The 22,714-nt window shown below is 42.8% G+C and overlaps 1 long non-coding RNA gene across 3 annotated transcripts in view; it reads left to right on the top strand.

Moving 5' to 3' along the window:
• The window catches only part of LOC137638267 (uncharacterized), an 82,222-nt gene that overhangs the window by 51,687 nt on the left and 7,821 nt on the right, over positions 1–22,714 (top strand). For 2 of the 3 annotated variants that reach the window (XR_011043975.1, XR_011043974.1), the window contains exons 4-5: positions 1,447–1,620; positions 13,815–13,934. This is a non-coding gene — a long non-coding RNA (uncharacterized lncRNA). The remainder of the gene's footprint in view (positions 1–1,446; positions 1,621–13,814; positions 13,935–22,714) is intronic. The other variant, XR_011043976.1, reaches the window with a different exon arrangement.

Genomic DNA, 22,714 nt, shown 5'->3' with positions numbered 1-22,714 from the left:
GTACCTTCAAAGAATGCCATCTGACCATAGGAAGGTCTCCTTCCTGGGCACATGCCATCTCTTGCAGAGGTGTGGGAAGCTGGTGCACTTCACCATCAACCTCTTCGTACTACCTATTTTATCATCGCTAGTAATGGTGACATTATTTGAGGTAAAAAAAAAAATTGCTCTTTCCATGCACTTATTCGCCTTTTTTCTATACTTTAGTCCCTCTATACATTTACTTTATTGCACAACTTTAGTTTGTTGAATGTTGTTGAGGGGTATTAGTTTGTTGAATATGGTTAAAAAAAGTGTATGGTAGGGTGCTAATTAATATGATTAAGGATAAAACAGGATGAAAAATTAGAAGTACAGGGTGTTTTTAGAAGGGGATATATTTATCAGATTCTTACGGTTAGGCAGATATGTGAGAAATATTTAGCAAAAGGCATGGAGGAGTTTGTTGCGTTTATGGATCTGGAGAAAGTTTATGGTGATGTGGACTGTGATGAGGTTATATGGAATTGGTGGAAGGTTGTTGCAAGCAGTACAGAGTTTCTACATAGGCAGTAACACGTGTGTTGGGATAGGAAATGAAGTGAGTGAGTGGTTTGCAGTGAGAGTGGTGCAGAGACAGGGGTGTGTGATGTCACCAAGGTTATAGGAGTGGGGGGAGAGGTGAATGCTAGAGTGCTTGTTCGAGGATTGAAACTGATAGACGAGAGTGATTATAAGGGGGAGGTAAATCAGTTGTTGTTTGCGAATAATCTGTATTGGTGACCGCTGAGGTAGCAGCAGTAGGGGATCCAGCATATGAAGCTTCATTTGTGGTGGATAACGGGGGAGGATGTGCTGTGGGACCCTAGCAGTACCAACCAAACTTGTCTGAATCCCTCAGCATACTGGGAGGAGCTAACAGAAGAAAACTCTGGTTTTAAAAATCTATGAATACAGGGTATAGATCTCTGCCGGCAAAGTCTTGCTTTAAGATGAATATGAATCATTGCCAGCAAATTCTGATTTATATATATTCATACTAGATCTAAGGTTTGCAGGTTTTGTCAGTTGTGATAGCAAAACTTTTTGAATGTTTTTCAACCCATATTGAAATTTTATCTTTATCTCTATAAGACTGGAATTTTTTACCCGTTGGAACCCTTGGTGTCATAACAATCTGCTTTTCCAACTAGGGTTGTAGCTTGGCTAGTAATGATAATAATAATAATAATAAAGATCTCTTGGTTTGAATCGTTTGGAAAAATACAAATGAAAGAATTTGTGATTTGAGTTGACTAAATGCCTTGAAGAAATTTACCACTGTCCTAGTTAAGCATTCTAGACCAATTCACCTTGAATCTTCAGTGTCTGATCTTGGATATTTTACGGGAAATTTAAATTTAAAGATTATATATGAATGATAATTTTTTTTTCATGGTCAAATGAATTAATATTTTTGTTTTCCAGGTTAGTTTGTACTGGAAGGAACTGAGAAGTATACTGAGGAACTTTATCCCCTGGAACGGGCACTGGAAACGTTGATGCCATTAAGCACTCTTGTTGCGTTTGAAAATGAAGTCTACAAAGAAAAGGGAAATAAAGGTTGAAACAACTTCAAAGATATAAAAGTAATGCTGATTGGTAAGTCCTAAAGAGTACAGTGTGAGGCGCACACACAACTATCCCACTTCAGGGAATGTAGAGGGATTTGCCAAGTCTGATAGATATTTTATCATTACTATAGAACAATATAGATAAATTTGTCTTATCTTTTTTTATATTTGAAAAGTTTGATATTGAATCATAATGAAGTTCATTGCTATTGTTTTCCCAAATGTAACATTTAACCCATTGATCGAAGTTCATATCCGGTACAATACTCCCATTTTCCAAAAACACACTCCCAGCCATATGTTTGATTGTCTGGCTGGATGATTTGATCCAACAATGGGGAGGACGTTGAATCTTTCTTCTTAGTAGACTGTTGCTGTAGGTCTTTCCTTCTTCTTAGTTGACTGTTGCTGTAGGTCTTTCCTTCTTCTTAGTAGACTGTTGCTGTAGGTCTTTCCTTCTTCTTAGTAGACTGTTGCTGTAGGTCTTTCCTTCTTCTTAGTAGACTGTTGCTGTAGGTCTTTCCTTCTTCTTAGTAGACTGTTGCTGTAGGTCTTTCCTTCTTCTTAGTTGACTGTTGCTGTAGGTCTTTCCTTCTTCTTAGTAGACTGTTGCTGTAGGTCTTTCCTTCTTCTTAGTAGACTGTTGCTGTAGGTCTTTCCTTCTTCTTAGTTGACTGTTGCTGTAGGTCTTTCCTTCTTCTTAGTTGACTGTTGCTGTAGGTCTTTCCTTCTTCTTAGTAGACTGTTGCTGTAGGTCTTTCCTTCTTCTTAGTAGACTGTTGCTGTAGGTCTTTCCTTCTTCTTAGTAGACTGTTGCTGTAGGTCTTTCCTTCTTCTTAGTTGACTGTTGCTGTAGGTCTTTCCTTCTTCTTAGTAGACTGTTGCTGTAGGTCTTTCCTTCTTCTTAGTAGACTGTTGCTGTAGGTCTTTCCTTCTTCTTAGTAGACTGTTGCTGTAGGTCTTTCCTTCTTCTTAGTAGACTGTTGCTGTAGGTCTTTCCTTCTTCTTAGTTGACTGTTGCTGTAGGTCTTTCCTTCTTCTTAGTAGACTGTTGCTGTAGGTCTTTCCTTCTTCTTAGTAGACTGTTGCTGTAGGTCTTTCCTTCTTCTTAGTTGACTGTTGCTGTAGGTCTTTCCTTCTTCTTAGTAGACTGTTGCTGTAGGTCTTTCCTTCTTCTTAGTTGACTGTTGCTGTAGGTCTTTCCTTCTTCTTAGTAGACTGTTGCTGTAGGTCTTTCCTTCTTCTTAGTTGACTGTTGCTGTAGGTCTTTCCTTCTTCTTAGTAGACTGTTGCTGTAGGTCTTTCCTTCTTCTTAGTAGACTGTTGCTGTAGGTCTTTCCTTCTTCTTAGTTGTGCAATGTGAAATGGTACAGGCTTCTAAATACAGGAAGACCTCAGGATAGTAAATTAATTTGTTCTGGAGTGGTTTTCGTAAAGCGATGCTCTCGTACAATGAGTCGCATTTCACATGTGAATCGCCTAATTTGTTCTAAGCCCTATGAATACTTCACATTAAATTTTATAATAGAGCTATAAGCACAATGAAAAAGAGCCAAATACATTTGAATCATTCAATATACCTAACCTAACCGTTAATACTTGTAAATGAAGTAAATAATAATAAATAGAAAATTGTGGAACCTTACCTTTCGAGTGAGGCGATGTCTGGAAGCGAAAGTGGCGGCAGAGGATGTCGGCAAACGGCAGAAATCATCAACACTTAACTTTACGAAACACTTGAAATTAAATTTACTTTAATTTTTTTTTTCCAATTTATTTTTTTACTTTTTCACTTTCTAAATTTCATCAATTTTTCTTCTTCACTTCCACTTCTCCGTTTTGACTTTGACCTTCACCTTTGCTTACGATTGACCTCTCTGTAAAATAGCGATCCAAGAAAGCTTGTTTCTGCCTACTTTTTAAAATGTTCCAGAAATAATTCTGGCAAATGTCATTACGCTGAGGAAGAGCACAACCTTTGTGAACCCTTTCAGTTTGTTTTTAGAATTCCTATGAAATCTTTAATATCTGCTGTTGTCGTATCTAAGTCCTCCTCCTCCTCGCTGCCAGAGAACTGTTCCTGAACAGCACTCAGTTGTATTGCCGTCAACTCCTTAAGTTGTCCATTTTAAGCTCCTCTTGGTACTCCTCCTCTAGAACCTCATTAATGTTGTCTTCATTGACAAGTAGCTCCATGAACCTCACAAGCAAAACTATTTCCTGAACATCAGGTTGCGGAACAGGTTCATGATCGTCAATGGTTTTGGCATCGCCTTCATCTAGCCCTATGTCAAATCCCTCGAAATCTCGTGTGAAGATGGCATCAGGCCACAGCTTCTTCAACAAAGAGTTCAAGGTGCGCCTCGAAACCTCCTGCCAAGCTTGATCAATGAGTATGAGGCATATCGCAATATTGGAATGCTCCTTCCAAAATTCACGAAGGGTGAGGTTTGTGCTGTCCGTGATTTTGAGGTGCTTCTTGAAATTAGAAATCACTTGCTGATCCATGGGCTAGAGGAGAGGGATAGTGTTAGGTTGAAGGAATAGAACGTTGATAAAAGAATATTCTAGGAGGGTGAGAGGGGCAGTTCTCCAACACCGGCAGATATTTCAGAGAAAGCTGGTTCTCTTCCAGATAACTTTTAATAGTCTGACGGAACCGAAGGTTTATCCGCTCGACATAAAACAGCCTCGTTACCCAGGGTTTCGTATTAGCCCTCCACATCACCGGAAGCTTCTCCTTTAGCACTTTGTGGTCCTTGAAGGCTTGAGAACTAAATGACACACCAGTTGGGGCTTGACCTTACAATCCCCACTGGCATTGTCACAGAGTTCGAGGTTAAGCCTGTCCTTCATAAGTTTATGCCCGGGCAGCAGTTTCTTCCGCTGCGATATAGGTCCAATGAGAATTTTTTTCCAAAAAAAAAAAAAAAAAAAAAAAGCCCAGTTTCATCACAGTTGAAGACTTATTGGGAAATGTAGCCTTTCTTATGAGTCAACTCTTCAAATTTCTCAACAAAGGTATTGACCGCTTTTGTGTCTGAGCTGGCAGCCTCCCCATGCCACACCACCGAATGAATGTCAGTCCATCTCTTGAATCTCTCAAACTACCTGCGTGAAGACTTGAACTCTGGGGATGCCTGCTGCGATATCCCTTCTCCTGCGTCGTCTCGTCCCGAGCATGCACGAGATCACCAAAAATGGCGCTGGCCTTGTGGCAGATTATCGTCTATATGATCGTGTCTCCAGCGATTTCCTCGTCCTTAATCCAGAGGGTTAGTAGTCTCTCCATCTCATCATAGACATGGCTTCCCATACTAGAAAGGACAGTCATGCTCTTGGAAGATATTGCTGCTTTGATGGCTTCCTTCTGCTTAAGGATGGTGCCTGTCGTTGACGGATTTTTGCCATAATCCTTAGCACTGGCACTCAAGCACATGCCACCCTCATACTTCTTTATTGTCTCCATAGAAAGCGTCCTCTTCTTCTTTCCTTGAACATCAGCAACATCCTTGGCACCCATAGATATAGTCAGACTAATATAACATGGAAGAATTGCAAAAAAATCAGTCTATATTGAATAAGTAATATTTCCTGCATCTGTGTATTATCATACTGCCCCCATCCACATTGATATGGTAAAATGTGGCCCCCAGTTAACGAACAGTTATTCATGCCAGAGTTAAAGTTTGATACAATTCAAGTGCCTCCCTTTAATTGCTCACCAGATCATGATGAAACAAATAAATTTTGTCCATTTCATCACACAAGATCCAAGCCTCTTACTCATCCTTGATGGGTGAAACTTTTGGTCCCCTGGTGATGACACGCATAGACCCAATTGATGAAGGGAAAGCATGCAATTGGAAGAAAACTAAAAGCATTAAATAAAGGATTTTAAAACTTTTGTGCAGGTAATTATTGGTAGGAAGTAAAATAAACACTCATTGATATAGCCAAAGAAATTTTATTGAAACCTTATAATAAATTTTCTGTTAGATTTAGAAGAGCAGCAATGAAATTCAAGGTACCATAATTTTGTGGCAAAATGTGTAACATGTCCAAAAGGACTTCAATGTAGAAAGTTTTGCAGAAATTTTTAAAAATTAACGTTTTCAATATTTAACTTAGCCGGTGATTATAATAGCTGCAGCTCTGCTGCTCGACAGAAAACTCTACGGAAAAAATCCGCCAGCGATCGCTATGCAGGTAGGGGGTGTACTTCAACAGCGCCATCTGTCGTCCAAGTACCCAGTACTCATTGTAAACAAAGAACTCAATTTTCTCTCTGTCGTGCTACCGGCAAGACCTACTAATTCGCTGTTGCTAACTGGATTTGTTTTCACAACTATTGGTGAAGTACACTTTTCTAGTTTTGAGCTTTCACTGTGCAGGCTTTCTCTTCAATAAATCCTTGCATTCTTTTTTTGATATTGGATTATTTGTTGATGACTTTGGATAGTTTTTGAATTCCCCTTTGACCAATTCAAAATGGCTGACCCTTCTCAAGTCCCAAAATTCAGGAAGTGTAATGCTAGGGACTGTTCAAGGCGTCTTCCGAAGGCCTCTATCGATCCTCTCACCGTTTGTTCCAATTGTCGGGATAAAACCTGTCAATTGGAAGATCGATGTGAGGAATACGTTGGGCTTTCGGAATTCGATTTTATCGAATTCCAAAAATATACGCGTAGGCTAGAGAGAGATAGAGTCAGGAGAAGTTCATCTCGTTCTGTTGATTTTTCCTCTCCTCATGCCCCACAACCTATTCCTTCCCCTGTAGTGGTTGCTCCTAATCCCCCTTCTGGCACTCAGGAACCTTCGATGGCTGATATGATGCGTGCCATCCAAGCTCTGGGTGAGAGAGTTGAGTCCCTGGCTAGTGACCGTAACCAGCTCATGGCGGACGTCAAGGAGCTGAAGTGTAAAAGTGCGGTGGGAAGTGTTAAAGTGAGTGATAGTGTTGTGGATAGTGTTGCGCTTGAGGGTTCGTCTGTTCGTGCCTGTCGTCCTCCTAGTCCGGGACCTCTTGCAAGCTCCCAAGTCCAGGGGAGAAGCAATGTCGTACGACCAATGGGTTCGAGAGGCTTTAATCAGCGAACAGACGTTCCCTCCGTGGTTTCGGGCGTATCTACCCAAGATCGCCCCACCCACACAAAGACGAGAGAGCCCGTTTATTCCTCGTCTGCGGAAGAGGTTTCTCGCAAGAAACCATGGACCAAGGTCTCACGACCGCTTAAGCGCAAGTCGGTCCCTTCCGCGCAAGTCCAACGGCCCAGTTGTAGCCACTGGGTCAGTTCGGACTCGCTGCAGTCTTCCGATGACTGCTCACCTCCTAAGAGAGGCAAAGCGGTACCGCCGCAGACAGTTACACCGTCTGTCGCCGCACCTGCTCCTGCAGACCCCAAGTGGTCTTTGCTGCAGAACATGCAGTCACAATTAACGTCTCTGATGCAGGACTTTCGTGCGGAGAAGGTTGCTGCTGCACCAGCCTCTTGCCTTCAACCAACCACACACTCGGTTGTGCGTCCTGTGGATGCTGAGGCAACCTTCTTGCGCACTCCAGTTGAGAGAGTTCCGCCACCCATGCGTTCCAGTGTACCCTGCCAGCCGCATGTTGACGTTCAGCGACGCACGGAGCCTTCCGTTGACGTTCGCGAGATACAACAACAGTCAGAGTTGTTTTGTTTTGACGCGGTGCGTCAACCTCCGCAACCCAGTGTGGTTGCCACTGCTCACCCGCATCAGGCTAGACAGTCTGGAGTAGACGCTGTGCGTCCCCGCGCTGCTATGGTTGTTGCCAGCTCACAGACTGGGTAACAGTTCCATGACGTTGCGTCCGGTTCAGTCACGCGTGCACCCGTGCGACCGGACTCGGCTAACCAGCCGTTACCTACTCCATTGCCGCTTCCTCCTCAATACTCGGATGATGGACTTTCGGATGATGATGGTGCCGCTCACGTTGATGAACCACATTCGGATCTTGACGAGCCTAAGTCCACGCAACCCTCTTTGGACTTTAGAAAAGTTCTAGCTCTGTTCAAAGAGATGTTTCCGGACCAGTTTGTGTCTGTGGCTCCGCGCTCTCCTCCGTCAGAGTTTGTATTAGGTATGCCGTCATCCTCGCCTGCCTTTACTAGACTCGTCCTCGCACGCTCGTCCAAGAGAGCTTTACGAGTGGTAGGAGAATGGATGCAGTCCAAAAAGAGTCTAGGGAAGACAGCCTTTATGTTTCCCCCTGCTAAACTCTCTTCTAAATCGAGCGTCTGGTATGCCACGGGAGAAGTTCTCGGCTTGGGAGTTCCTGCCTCTGCCCAGGGCGACTTCTCAAGTCTTGTAGACTCTCCCCGCTGGCTAGCCATGAGACGCTCGAAAATATGTTGGTCATCTTCGGACCTAGACCACCTTTTGAAAGGGTTATTTAGAGCCTTTGAGGTCTTCAACTTTTTAGACTGGTGTCTGGGAGCTTTAAGCAGGAAGATCTCTCCGTCAGAGAAGGAAACTTCCTTGCTCATCATGTCCTGCATGGACAAGGCCATACGTGACGGGTCTAGTGAGCTTGCTGCATCGTTCGTATCCGGAGTCCTCAAGAAGCGTGAGAACCTTTGCTCTTTCCTGTCAGCTGGAGTGACACCTTGTCAAAGATCCGAACTTCTGTTTGCTCCTCTTTCTAAGTGCCTCTTTCCAGAGGACTTGATTAAGGAGATTGCTGCTTCTTTGATACAGAAGGACACTCATGACCTGGTTGCGTCCTCTGCTCGCAAAGCCACCCCTTTGCCTTCCTTGTCAGCTAGACCAAGGATGGACACTCCAGCGTCCCGATTTATTCCGCCCTTTCGTGGCAGAGCCTCCAGCAGAGGAGGTGCTCGTGCCGAAGGGAGACGTGGAAAGAAGAAAGGAACCAAGTCCTTTAAAGGCAGAGTCTGACTGTCAGCTTTTTCAGACAGCAATGGGAGCCAGACTCAAGAACTTCTGGCAAACCTGGGAGAAGAGAGGCGCAGATGCACAATCTGTGAAGTTGCTCAGAGAGGGGTACAAGATCCCGTTTGTACGAAAACCCCCTCTAGCAACGTCTCCCATCGATCTCTCTCCCAGGTACAGAGAGGAAGACAAGAGACGAGCATTGAAACAGGAGGTGTCTCTCTTACTAGAAAAGGGAGCGGTAGTCAAAGTCCTGGACCATCAAACCCCGGGCTTCTACAACCGTCTCTTCTTAGTGGCAAAGAAGACAGGAGGGTGGAGGCCGGTGCTAGACGTCAGTGCGCTGAATGTCTTTGTCACAAAGCAGACGTTCTCCATGGAGACCACAAAGTCCGTTCTAGCAGCGGTCGGAAGGGAAGACTGGATGGTCTCTTTAGACCTAAGGGACGCATACTTCCACGTCCCCATCCACCCAGACTCCCAACCTTTTCTGAGATTTGTTTACGAAAAGGTTGTCTACCAGTTTCAAGCCCTGTGCTTTGGCCTAAGCACAGCTCCTCTTGTGTTTACGAGGCTGATGAGGAATGTAGCCAAATTCCTTCATTTAGCGGACATCCGAGCCTCCCTCTATTTGGACGACTGGCTTCTAAGAGCTTCTTCCAGTCGTCGCTGTCTGAAGGATCTAAAGTGGACTCTAGATCTGACCAAGGAATTGGGTCTCCTTGTCAATATGGAAAAGTCTCAAGTGGTCCCATCCCAAACTATTCTGTATTTAGGGATGGAGATTCACAGTCTAGCTTTTCGGGCTTTTCCGTCGGCCCCCAGAACGAGCCAAGCCCAGTTATGCATCCAGAACATGCTGAAGAAGGAACGGTGTTCAGTCAGGCAGTGGATGAGTCTGATAGGGACACTATCATCCCTGGAACAGTTCGTATCGTTAGGAAGACTACACCTCCGTCCTCTTCAATATCACCTAGCTGTTTACTGGAAAAAGGACAAGACGCTAGAAGCGGTCTCGATCCCCATTTCCGAGAAGATGAAGTCTTGCCTGACTTGGTGGAAGGACAGTATCAGCCTCAGAGAGGGTCTGCCCCTGGCTGTTCAGACTCCCAACCACGTTCTCTTCTCGGACGCATCGGACACAGGCTGGGGCGCGACATTAGACGGTCGGGAATGCTCGGGAACTTGGAACTCGAGTCAAAGGACAATGCATATCAACTGCAAGGAGCTACTGGCAGTTCATCTGGCCTTGAAAAGCTTCAAGTCTCTCCTTCAAGGCAAAGTGGTGGAGTTGAACTCGGACAACACCACGGCTTTGGCGTACATCTCCAAGCAAGGAGGGACCCACTCTATGACGTTGTACGAGATCGCAAGGGACCTCCTCACCTGGTCAAAAGGTCTAAACATTTCACTAGTAACGAGGTTCATCCAAGGCAGCTTGAATGTCATGGCAGATTGCCTCAGTCGAAAGGGACAAATCATTCCAACAGAATGGGCCCTACACAAGTATGTGTGCAAGAGACTTTGGGCCACATGGGGCCAACCAACCATAGATCTCTTCGCAACCTCGATGACCAAGAGGCTCCCAATATATTGCTCACCAATCCCGGACCCAGCAGCAGTTCATATAGATGCCTTTCTCCTAGATTGGTCACATCTAGACCTATATGCATTCCCCCCGTTCAAGATTGTCAACAAGGTACTGCAGAAGTTCGCCTCTCACGAAGGGACAAGGTTGACGTTAGTTGCTCCCCTCTGGCCCGCGAGAGAATGGTTCACCGAGGTACTTCGATGGCTAGTGGACGTTCCCAGAACGCTTCCTCTAAGGGTGGACCTTCTACGTCAGCCACACGTAAAGAAGGTACACCAAGGCCTCCACGCTCTTCGTCTGACTGCCTTCAGACTATCGAAAGACTCTCGAGAGCTAGAGGCTTTTCGAAGGAGGCAGCCAGGGCGATTGCTAGAGCAAGGAGGACATCCACCCTTAGAGTCTACCAATCGAAGTGGGAAGTCTTCCGAAACTGGTGCAAGTCAGTATCAGTATCCTCGACCAGTACCTCTGTAACTCAAATAGCTGACTTCCTTTTATACCTGAGGAAAGAACGATCTCTTTCAGCTCCCACTATCAAGGGTTACAGAAGCATGTTGGCATCAGTCTTCCGTCACAGAGGCTTAGATCTTTCCAACAACAAAGATCTACAGGACCTCCTTAAGTCTTTTGAGACCACGAAGGAGCGTCGTTTGGCTACACCTGGTTGGAATTTAGACGTGGTACTAAGATTCCTCATGTCAGAAAGGTTCAAGCCGCTACAATCAGCCTCCTTTAAAGATCTCACTTTAAAGACTCTTTTCCTGGTTTGCTTAGCCACAGCTAAAAGAGTCAGTGAGATTCACGCCTTCAGCAGGAACATCGGATTTTCATCTGAAACGGCTACATGTTCTCTACAACTTGGTTTTCTAGCTACCTTCTCGTCCTTGGCCGAAATCGTTCGATATTCCAAGCCTATCAAATATGGTTGGAAATGAACTAGAAAGAGTCTTATGCCCTGTGAGAGCTCTTAAGTTCTATTTAAGACGAACTAAACCTTTACGAGGACAGTCAGAAGCTTTATGGTGTTCAGTTAAGAAACCATCTTTGCCTATGTCAAAGAATGCTTTATCCTATTTTATCAGACTGTTAATACGAGAAGCTCATTCACATCTGAGTGAAGAAGACCAAGCTTTGCTGAAGGTAAGGACACATGAAGTTAGAGCTGTCGCAACTTCAGTGGCCTTTAAACAAAATAGATCTCTGCGAAGTATAATGGACGCAACCTATTGGAGAAGCAAGTCAGTGTTCGCGTCTTTTTATCTTAAGGATGTCCAGTCTCTTTACGAGAACTGCTACACTCTGGGACCATTCGTAGCAGCGAGTGCAGTAGTGGGTGAGGGCTCAACCACTACATTCCCCTAATTCCATAACCTTTTTAATCTTTCTCTTGAAATGTTTTTTATTGTTGTTTTTGGGTTGTCCGGAAGGCTAAGAAGCCTTTCGCATCCTGGTTGATTTGGCGGGTGGTCAAATTCTTTTCTTGAGAAGCGCCTAGATTAGAGGTTTTGATGAGGTCCTGTGGTATGGGTTGCAACCCTTCATACTTCAGATCCTAGGGGTCGCTCAGCATCCTAAGAGGATCGCGAGGCTCCGTAAGGAAGACGTACTTAAAAAGGCAGAGTAATTGTTCAAGTCGACTTCCTTACCAGGTACCTATTTATTTTATTTTTGTTATTTTGATAACTTCTAAAATGAAATAAAAAATCCTTAGCTCATAATAATGTAAACATTTATTGCTGGTCTCTACCCACCCCCCTGGGTGTGAATCAGCTATTATAATCACCGGCTAAGTTAAATATTGAAAAATGTTATTTTGATAATAAAATAAATTTTTGAATATACTTACCCGGTGATTATAAATTAAAGGACCCTCCCTTCCTCCCCAATAGAGACGCAGTGGACCGAGGAGAAAATTGAGTTCTTTGTTTACAATGAGTACTGGGTACTTGGACGACAGATGGCGCTGTTGAAGTACACCCCCTACCTGCATAGCGATCGCTGGCGGATTTTTTCCGTAGAGTTTTCTGTCGAGCAGCAGAACTGCAGCTATTATAATCACCGGGTAAGTATATTCAAAAATTTATTTTATTATCAAAATAACATGTTTTTATAGCATAACTCCAAGACTGCATTAATGCATAAAAGCTCACTAGTTTATAATACACAGAAAATACTGAAAACATAAGTATAATAATCATTTAGATGCCCATTTTGAATCTATCAAAGGAAGAGAAGGGACAGTTGTGTTGGATTTTCAAGGTCCGAAGTATATCGACTACAATGAGATATATCCTTGAGAGGGTCTTGAATTTGCATTATCAAATTGTATGTAAATGTCTCTTTGGGAAGACTAAATTTTGACATAAATGTAGACTCTTATGCTCAGGCCTATTATTAGTTTTATCATTATTTTGGACCAAGTGTCTATTTCTAAAGGCATTGAAACAAGCAATACTCCATAACTAAGCCGGGAAGAATCCCAGTAATCAAAACGGTAACCAACCATTTTCACTTGGCAGTTGTTTTGAAATCATTTGGAAAAGTAATATTATAGACAGGATGAGTGTTTGCCATATTAACTGTTTTCCCATCCTTTGTGGAATGTACACTGCTCTCTCTCCTTTTTTGGGGAAATGAATTTATTCTTTGACGACATACCAGGTACTTACCAAGTACAGGGAAGGCCTTATCAGGCTATCTACCTCATGATGGCCCGATGGGGGTTGCTGGAATCTTCTCCTTTGCTATAGGTCCTGGAAGACTGGCACATTTCAGGGAAGTAAAAGAACCAAGTTTGGTTTCAGTGGGACTTCCTGTCCACCAATAAGAAAGTGCCTCCCTGTTCTAAAGGATGAAAGGTCTGTATATGCATAGGATCAATAGGTTTAAAAGTAATTAAATTTTTTCCTGGTTTTGCATTCCTTTCAAAGTTGAGCTTCCCCAGGATTGTGATACCCTATCTTGCAATCTGTTGGATGGAAGTTTTCCTGATGGTATCTAGTAAAGTTTGGGGGAGTTATCAGCAGACGTTGGCTGAACCTTCCTGGTCCTAGCCTCCTTGGATAGGGTTTTGGGCCCTGATCATATGTATATATGGTTGTTATTGTTGAGGATGTCCTTTCCTTTGCTTCTCTGTCACTCAGGAGTGACCTTTTAAACCTCTACCACCCCTCTCAGCTCTGAGCCAAAGGTCAAAAGTTATGTCTCTTTGACAGGATGGTGGGGGGGGGGGGCTACTCTACTAAGCTCGCTTATCTTAGAGGACTGGTTTGTGTAATTAGTAATATACAAATGTTAATGTTTGTGATATTTGAAGAAGAAACTCACAAATTCAGTAAAAGAGTTTTTAGTTATATGCAACTTCTTATGAAAATGTGATCATTAGAGTTAAGTTAGAAAATAATAAAGTTGATTAAATGATTACGTATTGTAAATGACAGTAAGGATGAAACACTGGAGTGGTTTATCACAACTGCCTTACAAGGCTACAAATAAGATAGAAAATATTCTTTTTAAAATCTCTTAATTTAGTTCTTGTATGATTTTGGGCTTGAAATATGAGTACACAGTCACCCAAGTTGTGGGTGGCCATTTTTCTTATAGCAGCTCCAGATAACGCAAAACATTAGACTAAACTTTTCATTTGGCAGCATAAATTTGTTGCCTATTGGAATCCTGTTAAGCAAGGCTTTCATATGATTTGTAAATTTCAGATAATGTCAACAGGCATCAAATTGCGCCGATACTCTGACATGACATAAGCATGTTAGTGGAAGGACCTGTGTCGCTAGAGGCCACAAGACATTTCTCGCAAATATGGAATGATGTGGAAGGTGAGTATGCGAAGTGTTCTGAAACGTCCACTGCATTACTTCCTTTTCATTTATTTATCAGTGATGTCCCCTTTTTGTTCCAATCTTCATGGTTAGCCACTTCCTCTTATTTTATTTATTAGTATCTTCAGGCTTTCTGTCATGTGTTTTCCCATATTCTTGAGCATTCCAATACTCACCGACGCTCTATCTTGAATATTCTTGCCTAATAAGGCCTTCCAGTCTAGTCTTCTCTCTCTCTCTACCCTCCTGATGGCTGTGCTTGTCCAATCCATCATTGAATTATTTCCTCAGCAGTTTTTCCTTCTGCAGTACAATCTTTTCTTTCTCAAGAAATAGATCCATGTGAAAAAAATTCAAGTTTTCATCAACATTGTTTACTTCCCTTTTTGTGGGTTTATACATTACAAAGGGACATCCTTACCCTTGTTAGCAGTACAGTACCAACATACTACATTCTTCTCGACGATTCTATTCCCACCTTCCCTCTCTTGATGTCCTCTTTGAGGCATGACCTCTATCCTTCCCATCCTTTGCTTGAATGTGCAATATTACTAGCTGAGGTGCCTTCTCTCCTCTTCTACTAGCATTGGCCGTATTAATCGCTGTAGCTTCTTTCATAGGTGAGTCTCCCATTTCTCCCCCTCTGGTACCTGCCTTGTGTACTCTGCTTTATTGCTTGTTTCCTTCTCCATTTCTCATTGTTCCTTCTGGGTACTTCATTGTTACCTCCCATGTCTATTATTCCCCATAATTTTTTGGCTTTTTTCTCTTCCTTGGTTTCCTTCCCCTTGTCTTTGTCCACCTTTTACCCATTCATCCTCATCTCACTTGTTCAATTGCTTCCCTTATCTTCCCATTCTCTCTCTTCTTTCTCTATCTCTGTCATTAGGCTCTTCCTTTTTCTTTCACCTGCCTCTTAAATTAAGGTCTTTTTCCTGAAATTTGTTGGAATAGTATGGCTCTGTTCATCTCTTTCAGGTCCTCCTCATAGCTGTTCAAGTGTCCTAGAATCGTCTACTCTCCGCCACGTCAATCGATGTCTCCAACCTTTCCTTTTAGCTTCTACACTTCTTTTTCTTCAATATTAGCATTGTATATCTTTATTTTAGTTTTCTGGTCTGCTTTTGTCGCAGTAATTCTGTAAATTTCCTTCCAACTCTGGCGTCTCTGGTCTAGCTCTTGTGTTTTCTGTAACATATAATGTATAATTCCTCCTACTTCCCTATTAATTCCACGTTCACACTTTCCTGTACTTGTTTGTACGTCTTTTTATTGATATGAAGCAACCCAAACAGAGTCCAAACAGGTCTTTTATTTCTGGTCTTTTCTAGATCTCCATCACATTTTGTCCCTAACCTGCTGCCGTGAAATCATGTCCACTGATCACATTTCTCGTATTGCACACAACGAACCACATCAATTTTCACACATCATAGCACATCTATTATCCTCCACTAAATTGTGTTGTGTATTTAAAGTTGATACAGTCATTATTATTACTAGCTAAGCTACAGCCTTAGTTGGAAAAGCAAGATGCCATAAGCCCAAGGGCTCCAACAGGGAAAAATAGCCCAGTGAGGAAAGGAAATAAGGGAATAAATAAACGATATAAGTAGTGAAAAACAATTAATATAAAATATAAAAACATTAACAACATTCAAACAAATATTTCTTATACAAACTATAAAAAAGACTTACGTCAGGCTGTTCAACAAGAAAACATTTGCTTGCAAGTTTGAACTTTTGAAGTTCTCTAGATTTGACTGCTCCACCTGACTAGGAAGATCATTCCATAACTTGGTCACAGCTGGAATAAAACTTCCAGAACACTGTGCAGTATTGAGCCTCATGATGGAGAAAGGCCTGCCTAGTATTACAAACAGGATGGAACTGTCCGGGAAGATCTGAATATATAGGATACTTTTCATTGCTTTGGATAGGCACATTTATAATTGTATTAAAATTTCTCTCCAACTCGATGCTTAAAACAAATCTCTTGACTGCTATATGACACATTGTGTATATTTCATTTTCATTGTCATGTTATTATAAGAACAATATACACACAATGCCGTATAGCAGTCAGGAGATTTTTATAAGCATAGAGATACACAGAAAATTTCAATATGTTTCAGCAGACCTAAGAAAATATTAACAACATTAGTATGAAGTATGAAATTGTATTTCCTTGCCGGTTTCTTACGAATTTTTTCAGGTCTAACAAATGAAGTCGGTCTTTGTTGATATTAGCCAGAATCAATGTCGTCAGTTTTCAGTGATATTGTCCTTGAACAAGATGGTACTTTCCCTTAACAGAGACAGACAAGAAAGGGAACATTTTCCAGTATACTGTTTATGACCCAGGAACCCCACACTTGTTTCCAGATTAGCTGGGAGTGCTTTGTTGATCATGTAAGCTAAGAGTTCTCTTGCTTGAGGGTACACTCAGGCACACTGTTTTATCTTATATTTTATTTATCTTCCTCTGGTTATGTTAAAGTTTTTATAGTATATAAAGTGATATTTATTTTGATATTGTTGCTCTTCTTATAATATTTTATTCATCCTTATTTCCCTTCCTCACTGAGCTACTTTCCCTGATGGAGCCCTTGGGCTTATAGCATCCTGCTTTTCCAATTAGGGTTGTAGCTTACCAAGCAATGATGATAATAATAGGGTCAGTATTGCAGAGTATATTTTTATTTTTTTTATTTTTTTGTAGAGCGCAGCCATATGATGTGAACTTAATAACATATGGTTTAGCTATGTGTGATGACTTTCTTATGATCATTTTAAAAGCAGAATATTTGATATATTGTAGAAGAGTATATTTTATTGGTGGAAGACTTTAAGTAGTCATGGTTGGAACCTAATTCTTCACCACTGTAAATTATACGCAGGATGATTGGGTTGAGAGCTTCCTCTTTGAGTTGATCATAGTGTGGTAATGTCTTTTGCTCCGTTCTCATCCAGCTAACATGAGGCCTGCCTCGAGATTGCCCTCAGGGCACGTATCCATCCGCATAGGCCTATCACCACAGAAAACGGAAGTAGGGTAAACTACACAAAACTCTGGTCGGTTGAGAGGAGGTTCCAGGTAACTCCTAAGAAAGTAGTTCTCGGTAAGTATGTTAGGAAAAATACAAATTACCAATAATTTGTGATTTTTGACTTCTCTGTAAAGCCACCATAGAAGTAGAGAGAGGAACTGAACAGCTTGCACTTAGGACCAGATCAAGAACTTGAAAGAAAGGACAGCACTGCAGCCTTATTCTCCGTTGCCAACACAAAATCTTTGAAGGCAGGCACTTAAGAGGGGATTCTGGATACCGAATTTGCTTTCATAGTCCTGATTTTCCCTGCCTTGTCCATTCCAATGCCTCGAGATTGAGAACTTGATCATTAGGACATCCTGAACGAGGGTGTCTCTGTAGCATTATTGGCATCCCTGAAATTTTTTGTTAGGGTGAAATGACTGCCTGTGGATTACATACATGACATAAAAAATGACAGCTTTGCTGGTTGTTTCCTTAGGCAATGCATTTAGACATTTTACATGTCTTCTAATATTACTTTCAGTTTGTTGCCATTTCTCATTCGGCCTTCAAAGATGAATAAGCAATGTGGAATTTCAGTACATTTGTGTCCTCCAGTGAGTTCTTGAAGGCAAACTTTCCCCTAGTAGTTATCACCAGAGAAACTTTATGAAGCAGATATATTCTGTAACAGACTTGCCTTTTTCTTTCCTGAAAGTCTTTTTCACACTTATTGATTCAAAGTTGTTCAATTTAACTGTTAATCTCCTCCTTGAAGGAGGCAAGTATTCAGAGTTTTTCCCCTATGAATTTCACTCAAGTCCTGTCTTGGTGACATTCTTTGGGATCACAAACTCCTTTTGATATGGAAACCAAACTATTTGCTGTAAGCCCTTAGAATAGGTTGACCATTTCTGTGTTGATCACTTGAAAACAATGCTGTACTGCTGGAAAGTCCATGATTTTTATGCAGTTTCTTGATGCTTGGGTCCATATGAAACACTCTTTAACTTAACAGTAATTTTTAAATATTAAACTTAGCCGGTGAATATATAATAGCTGACGTCTCCGACGGCTCGACAGATTCCCAAAAACTCGCGAGCGATCGCCGTGAAGGTTGCGGGTGTGACCACCAGCGCCGACTATCGGCCAGATACCGCATATACTTGTCAACATCTCCAGTTCTTCTCTGTCGGTCTTGTCGACAAGTTGGTCCCACTCGCTTTATGACCTCGAGTTTTCTACCGAATTGGTGAAGTACTTGGTTTTGGTTTTATTGCTTTCGCCGTGTTGGATTATTCGATTCTATCTTCAAAAGAAATGCTTTTGAAAGGAGAGGAAAAGTGTTTTGCCCTTGCTTTTTTTTTATCTCTGGTTTTTTCCATAGTGAAAAGATGGCCGACCCTTCCCTCAGTGTACTTAAGTGTGTTTAAGGCTTTTAGTAATATTTTATCACTTTATAAATTATTGTTGATATTTATAGATTTTCCTCTATATATTTTATATCTCACCCGCCTTTATTAGGCCTCTTCGATTAGCTTTCCATTTAACATCAAGATAAATTTTATGTTTTGTTTATATGCTGCCTTTACCTATTCCTTGTAGGCGGTCCTAACTTGGAAAACGAAGTTAAACAACGTTGAGCCCATTCAACTTTTATTTTTGTTAAGTTTAAATCAATTGCTCTGTTAGAGTTATGAAATGAATTTTTTTTAGAAAATATTTTAAGAAATATATTCTTTGAATAGTCTTCGTGCTGTTTTTTCAAAGATGAACTAACGTTTGGTTTATTTATGCTACGCAGTTGCGCTCTATCGTTACGATAGAGAAAGAGAGAATCACGGTTTCACTTTGCAGAAAGAGTAAATCGATTTTGACGTTTTGTTCATTCTTCTTTCAAACTGAAGGGTTTTAGATACTAATTTAAAGGAACTTGTTAATTTTCAATTTCTTAGTCCTTTCAGTTTTTTCCTTTGGTCAAATAACCTGTTTATTGACGAAGAGTGAGTGGGCCATTCTCTTGTGTGTGACAAGAGAGAGAGAGAGAGACGGAGAGAGAGAGAGAAAGAGAGAACGATCCGATCTTTATTCTCGTCCCAAGTCTCTGTACAAGGAGTTTGGGAGCGAGTAACGTTGTTCTCGATTCAGTTTTTTTACTCTCGTCCCAAGTCTCTGTACGGGGAGAGAGGATAAAACGTTTTAGTTTTTATTCTCGTCCCAAGGCACTGTACGGTGAGAGATTGAAAACGTAGTCCTTAGTGAAATAGTGTTTAGTCTCCTCCCCAGTCACTGATCTTTTTAACTTTATATATTTCCGTTTTATTTGATATATATGTATATGTTTATTATTTTTTGCATGTGTGTTTCATTTTGTACTAATGTGCTTACATTATACGACTCATTTCGCAATTCTAACCTTTTGATGTAAGGGAGAATTGCGTGCTTCAGGTAGAAATCAGTTTTATTCATGCCTAATGTGAAATATTGAAAAATACGATATCAGTGAAGTAAGTGCAAAAAACATGTTCTGTGTTGCGACCGAGGGTTCGTCTGTTCGTGCTTGTCGCTCCCCTAGTCCGAGACCTCTTTCAGGCTCCCCTACACCAGGGAGAAGTAATGTCGTAGGACTTAAGGGGACGAGAGGCTTTAACCAACGTACAGACGTTCCCTCTTTGGTATCGGACGTTTCTCGTCAAGATCGCCCTTACCATAAGACGGGTGAGACTGTGTTCTCCTCGTCATCCGAAGACTTTTCGCAAAAGAAACCTTGGCGCAAAGTTTCTAGACCCTTGAAGCGAAAGTCAGTCCCCTCATGACAGGTCCAGCGTCCTGGCTGTAGCCATAGGGACAGCTCTGACCCTTTGCAGTCGTCGGAAGACTGTTCGCCTATTAAACGCAAGCGTAACTCGGGGTCCGAGAGTCGCGGTAAAGGCAATGTTTTGCCAACACAGACGTTACCATCGTCTCGGCCCGTTCCGACTCCCGTTGAACCTAAATGGGTTGTCCTGCGGGACATGCAGACTAAGCTTGCCTCCCTTATGGAGGCGTATGACGTTGAGCAGGTTCACGATGATCCTTCGCTTTCGAGTCGCCGTTACGCTGAACGAGACTCTGGCCGTCAGCCGCCCAAACGAGTATTTACTCGTCCGTTTGACGTTAGTGCTGACGTTTCTTGTACTTTGAAACGTGATGTCAGTAGTTTTTCACGTCAGTCACGTGACATGGATCCTCCCTCTGCAGTCTCGTGTTGACTTTCAGCCGCTGCCGCAGTCTCGTGTTGACTTTCAGCCGCTGCCGCAGTCTCGTGTTGACTTTCAGCCGCTGCCGCAGTCTCGTGTTGACTTTCAGCCGCTGCCGCAGTCTCGTGTTGACTTTCAGCCGCTGCCGCAGTCTCGTGTTGACTTTCAGCCGCTGCCGCAGTCTCGTGTTGACGTTCAGCCGCTGCCGCCGCAGCCTCGACCTGACGTTCGCCGACCGGCTCCGTTGCCTCGACGTGACCTTGAGCATCAATCACCGCAGTCGGAGGTTGTTTTGCCTGCTTTGTCTATGCAGTCAAGGCAGTTCCGACGTGACGTCGAGCGTCAATCAACTTCAGTTGTTGTTGTTGGTCAGTCACAAGGATTTCAGTCCTTTCAGCAGCGGCATGATGTTGCTTCCTCTACTGCTACTGCTGCTCTTTTGCTTGTTGACATTGCCTGTCAAGCGTTGCCGCCGCGGCAGGTCTCTCCTTTTCATGAGACTCGGCAATTGTTGGACGAGGTTCCTTCAGATGAGGAAGTTGCTGATCCCCCTCCAACTGATATTCCTTTGGGGACTTTGTCAGACGGAGAGGAGCCTAAAGCTGCTCAGCCCTCTATGGACTTTAAAAAAATAATGCTGATTTTTAAGGATCTTTTTCCGGACCATTTTGTAACTGCTGCTCCTCGTTCGCCTCCGTCAGAGTTTACGCTAGGCCTAGGTACTTCAAAGCATTCGTTTACTAAGCTAGTGCTCTCTCGCTCTTCTAAGAGAGCTTTACGTTTGCTAGGCGACTGGTTGATCACCAGGAGGAGTTTGGGGAAGACAGCCTTTGCTTTCCCTCCTTTTAAACTGGCTTCTAGAGCGAGCGTCTGGTATGACAAGGGAGAAGTTCTCGTCTTGGGAGTTCCTGCCTCTGCCCAGGGAGACTTCTCAAGCCTCGTAGACTCTCCCCGTCGCCTGGCCATGAGACGCTCCAAGATTTTATGGTCGGCTTCAGAGCTAGACCATCTCCTGTTAGGAGCTTTTTCGAGCGTTTGAAGTTTTTATTTGTTGGATTGGTCCCTGGGAGCCTTAAGTAAGAAGGTCTCTCCAGCTGTCAATGTATTGCTGTACAATTATGTCATGCATGAACAAGGCTATCAGGGATGGCTCCAATGATCTGACAGCCACGTTCACTGCAGGAACAAGGCTATCAGGGATGGCTCCAATGATCTGGCAGCCACGTTCACTGCAGGAGTACTTAAGATGTAAGTGCGCTCAATGTGTTCATTGTCAAGACAAACTTCACGATGAAGACTACCAAATCTGTCTTGGCAGCAGTAAGGGAAGGCGACTGGATGGTCTCTCTCGACCTTCAGGATGCATACTTCCACATCCCGATTCATCCAAACTTTCAACAACATCTGAGGTTTGTGGACGGGAAGTAATGTACCAATTTCGAGCACTGTACTTCGGCCTCATTCCTGCTCCTCTTGTTTTTACAAGGCCCTTGCAAAATGTAGCAAGCTTTCTACATTTTTTGAGGATTCAGAGCCTCCCTTTATTTTGACGACTGGCTAATCAGGGCGTCGTCATTATATCGCTGTCTGGAGAGCCTCTAATGGACATTAGACCTAACCAAGGAGCTAGGTCTCATAGTGAACGTAGAGAAGTCGTAACTTACAGTACCCCATCCCAGACTATTCTTTATTTGGGAATGGAGATACAGTGTCTGATTTTTCGGGCCTTTTCGTCTCCCACAAGAATGGAACAAGCTCTGTTAAAAGTCCTTCACTTGCAAGAGAAAAACAGTTGCTCTGTAAGAGTTTGAACTAGCCTCGTGGGAACTCTTTCATCGCTGGAGTAGTTTATCTCTCTGGGGAGACTCAACCTATGCCCTCTCCAATTTCACCTAAACCATTGGAACAAGGAGAAGGGCTTAGAGAGTATCTCTTTCCCAATCTCCAACTCAGTCTAGACATGTCTGACTTGGTGGGACAGCAACATCAGACTTCGAGAAGGTCTTTCTCTTGCGATCAAGAACCCAAACCATGTGTTGTATTCAGATGCATCGGATTTGGGTTAGGGAGCTCCACTGGACAGTCTGGAATGCTCGGGTCTTTGATCCACGGATCAGAAGGAACTCCATTTAAGGCAAGTAACATCCCTCCTTTGGCGAGATTTGTGCAAGGAAAAATGAATGTCTTGGCGGACTGCCTCAGCAGAAGAGGACAAGTCATCTCCATGGAGTGGACGTTGCACTAGACTGTGTGCGAGAAGCTATGGATGACATGGGGTCAACCCACCATAGATCTTTTTGCGACTTCACTGACAAAGAGGCTCTCAACTTACTGCTTTCCAGTTCCTGATCCAGAGGCAGCCCACATAGACACTTTCCTGCTGGACTGGTCTCACCTGGACGTTTATGCCTTTCCACCTTTCAAGATCCTAAACAAGGTGCTGCAGAAGTTCACCTCTCACGAAGGGACCAGGTTGATGTTGGTTGCTCCACGCTGGCCCGCG

This window comes from Palaemon carinicauda, chromosome 3 (assembly GCF_036898095.1).
Source record: "Palaemon carinicauda isolate YSFRI2023 chromosome 3, ASM3689809v2, whole genome shotgun sequence".
Classification (NCBI taxonomy): Eukaryota; Metazoa; Arthropoda; class Malacostraca; order Decapoda; family Palaemonidae; genus Palaemon; species Palaemon carinicauda.
This window is presented reverse-complemented; position numbering and strand designations above follow the sequence as displayed.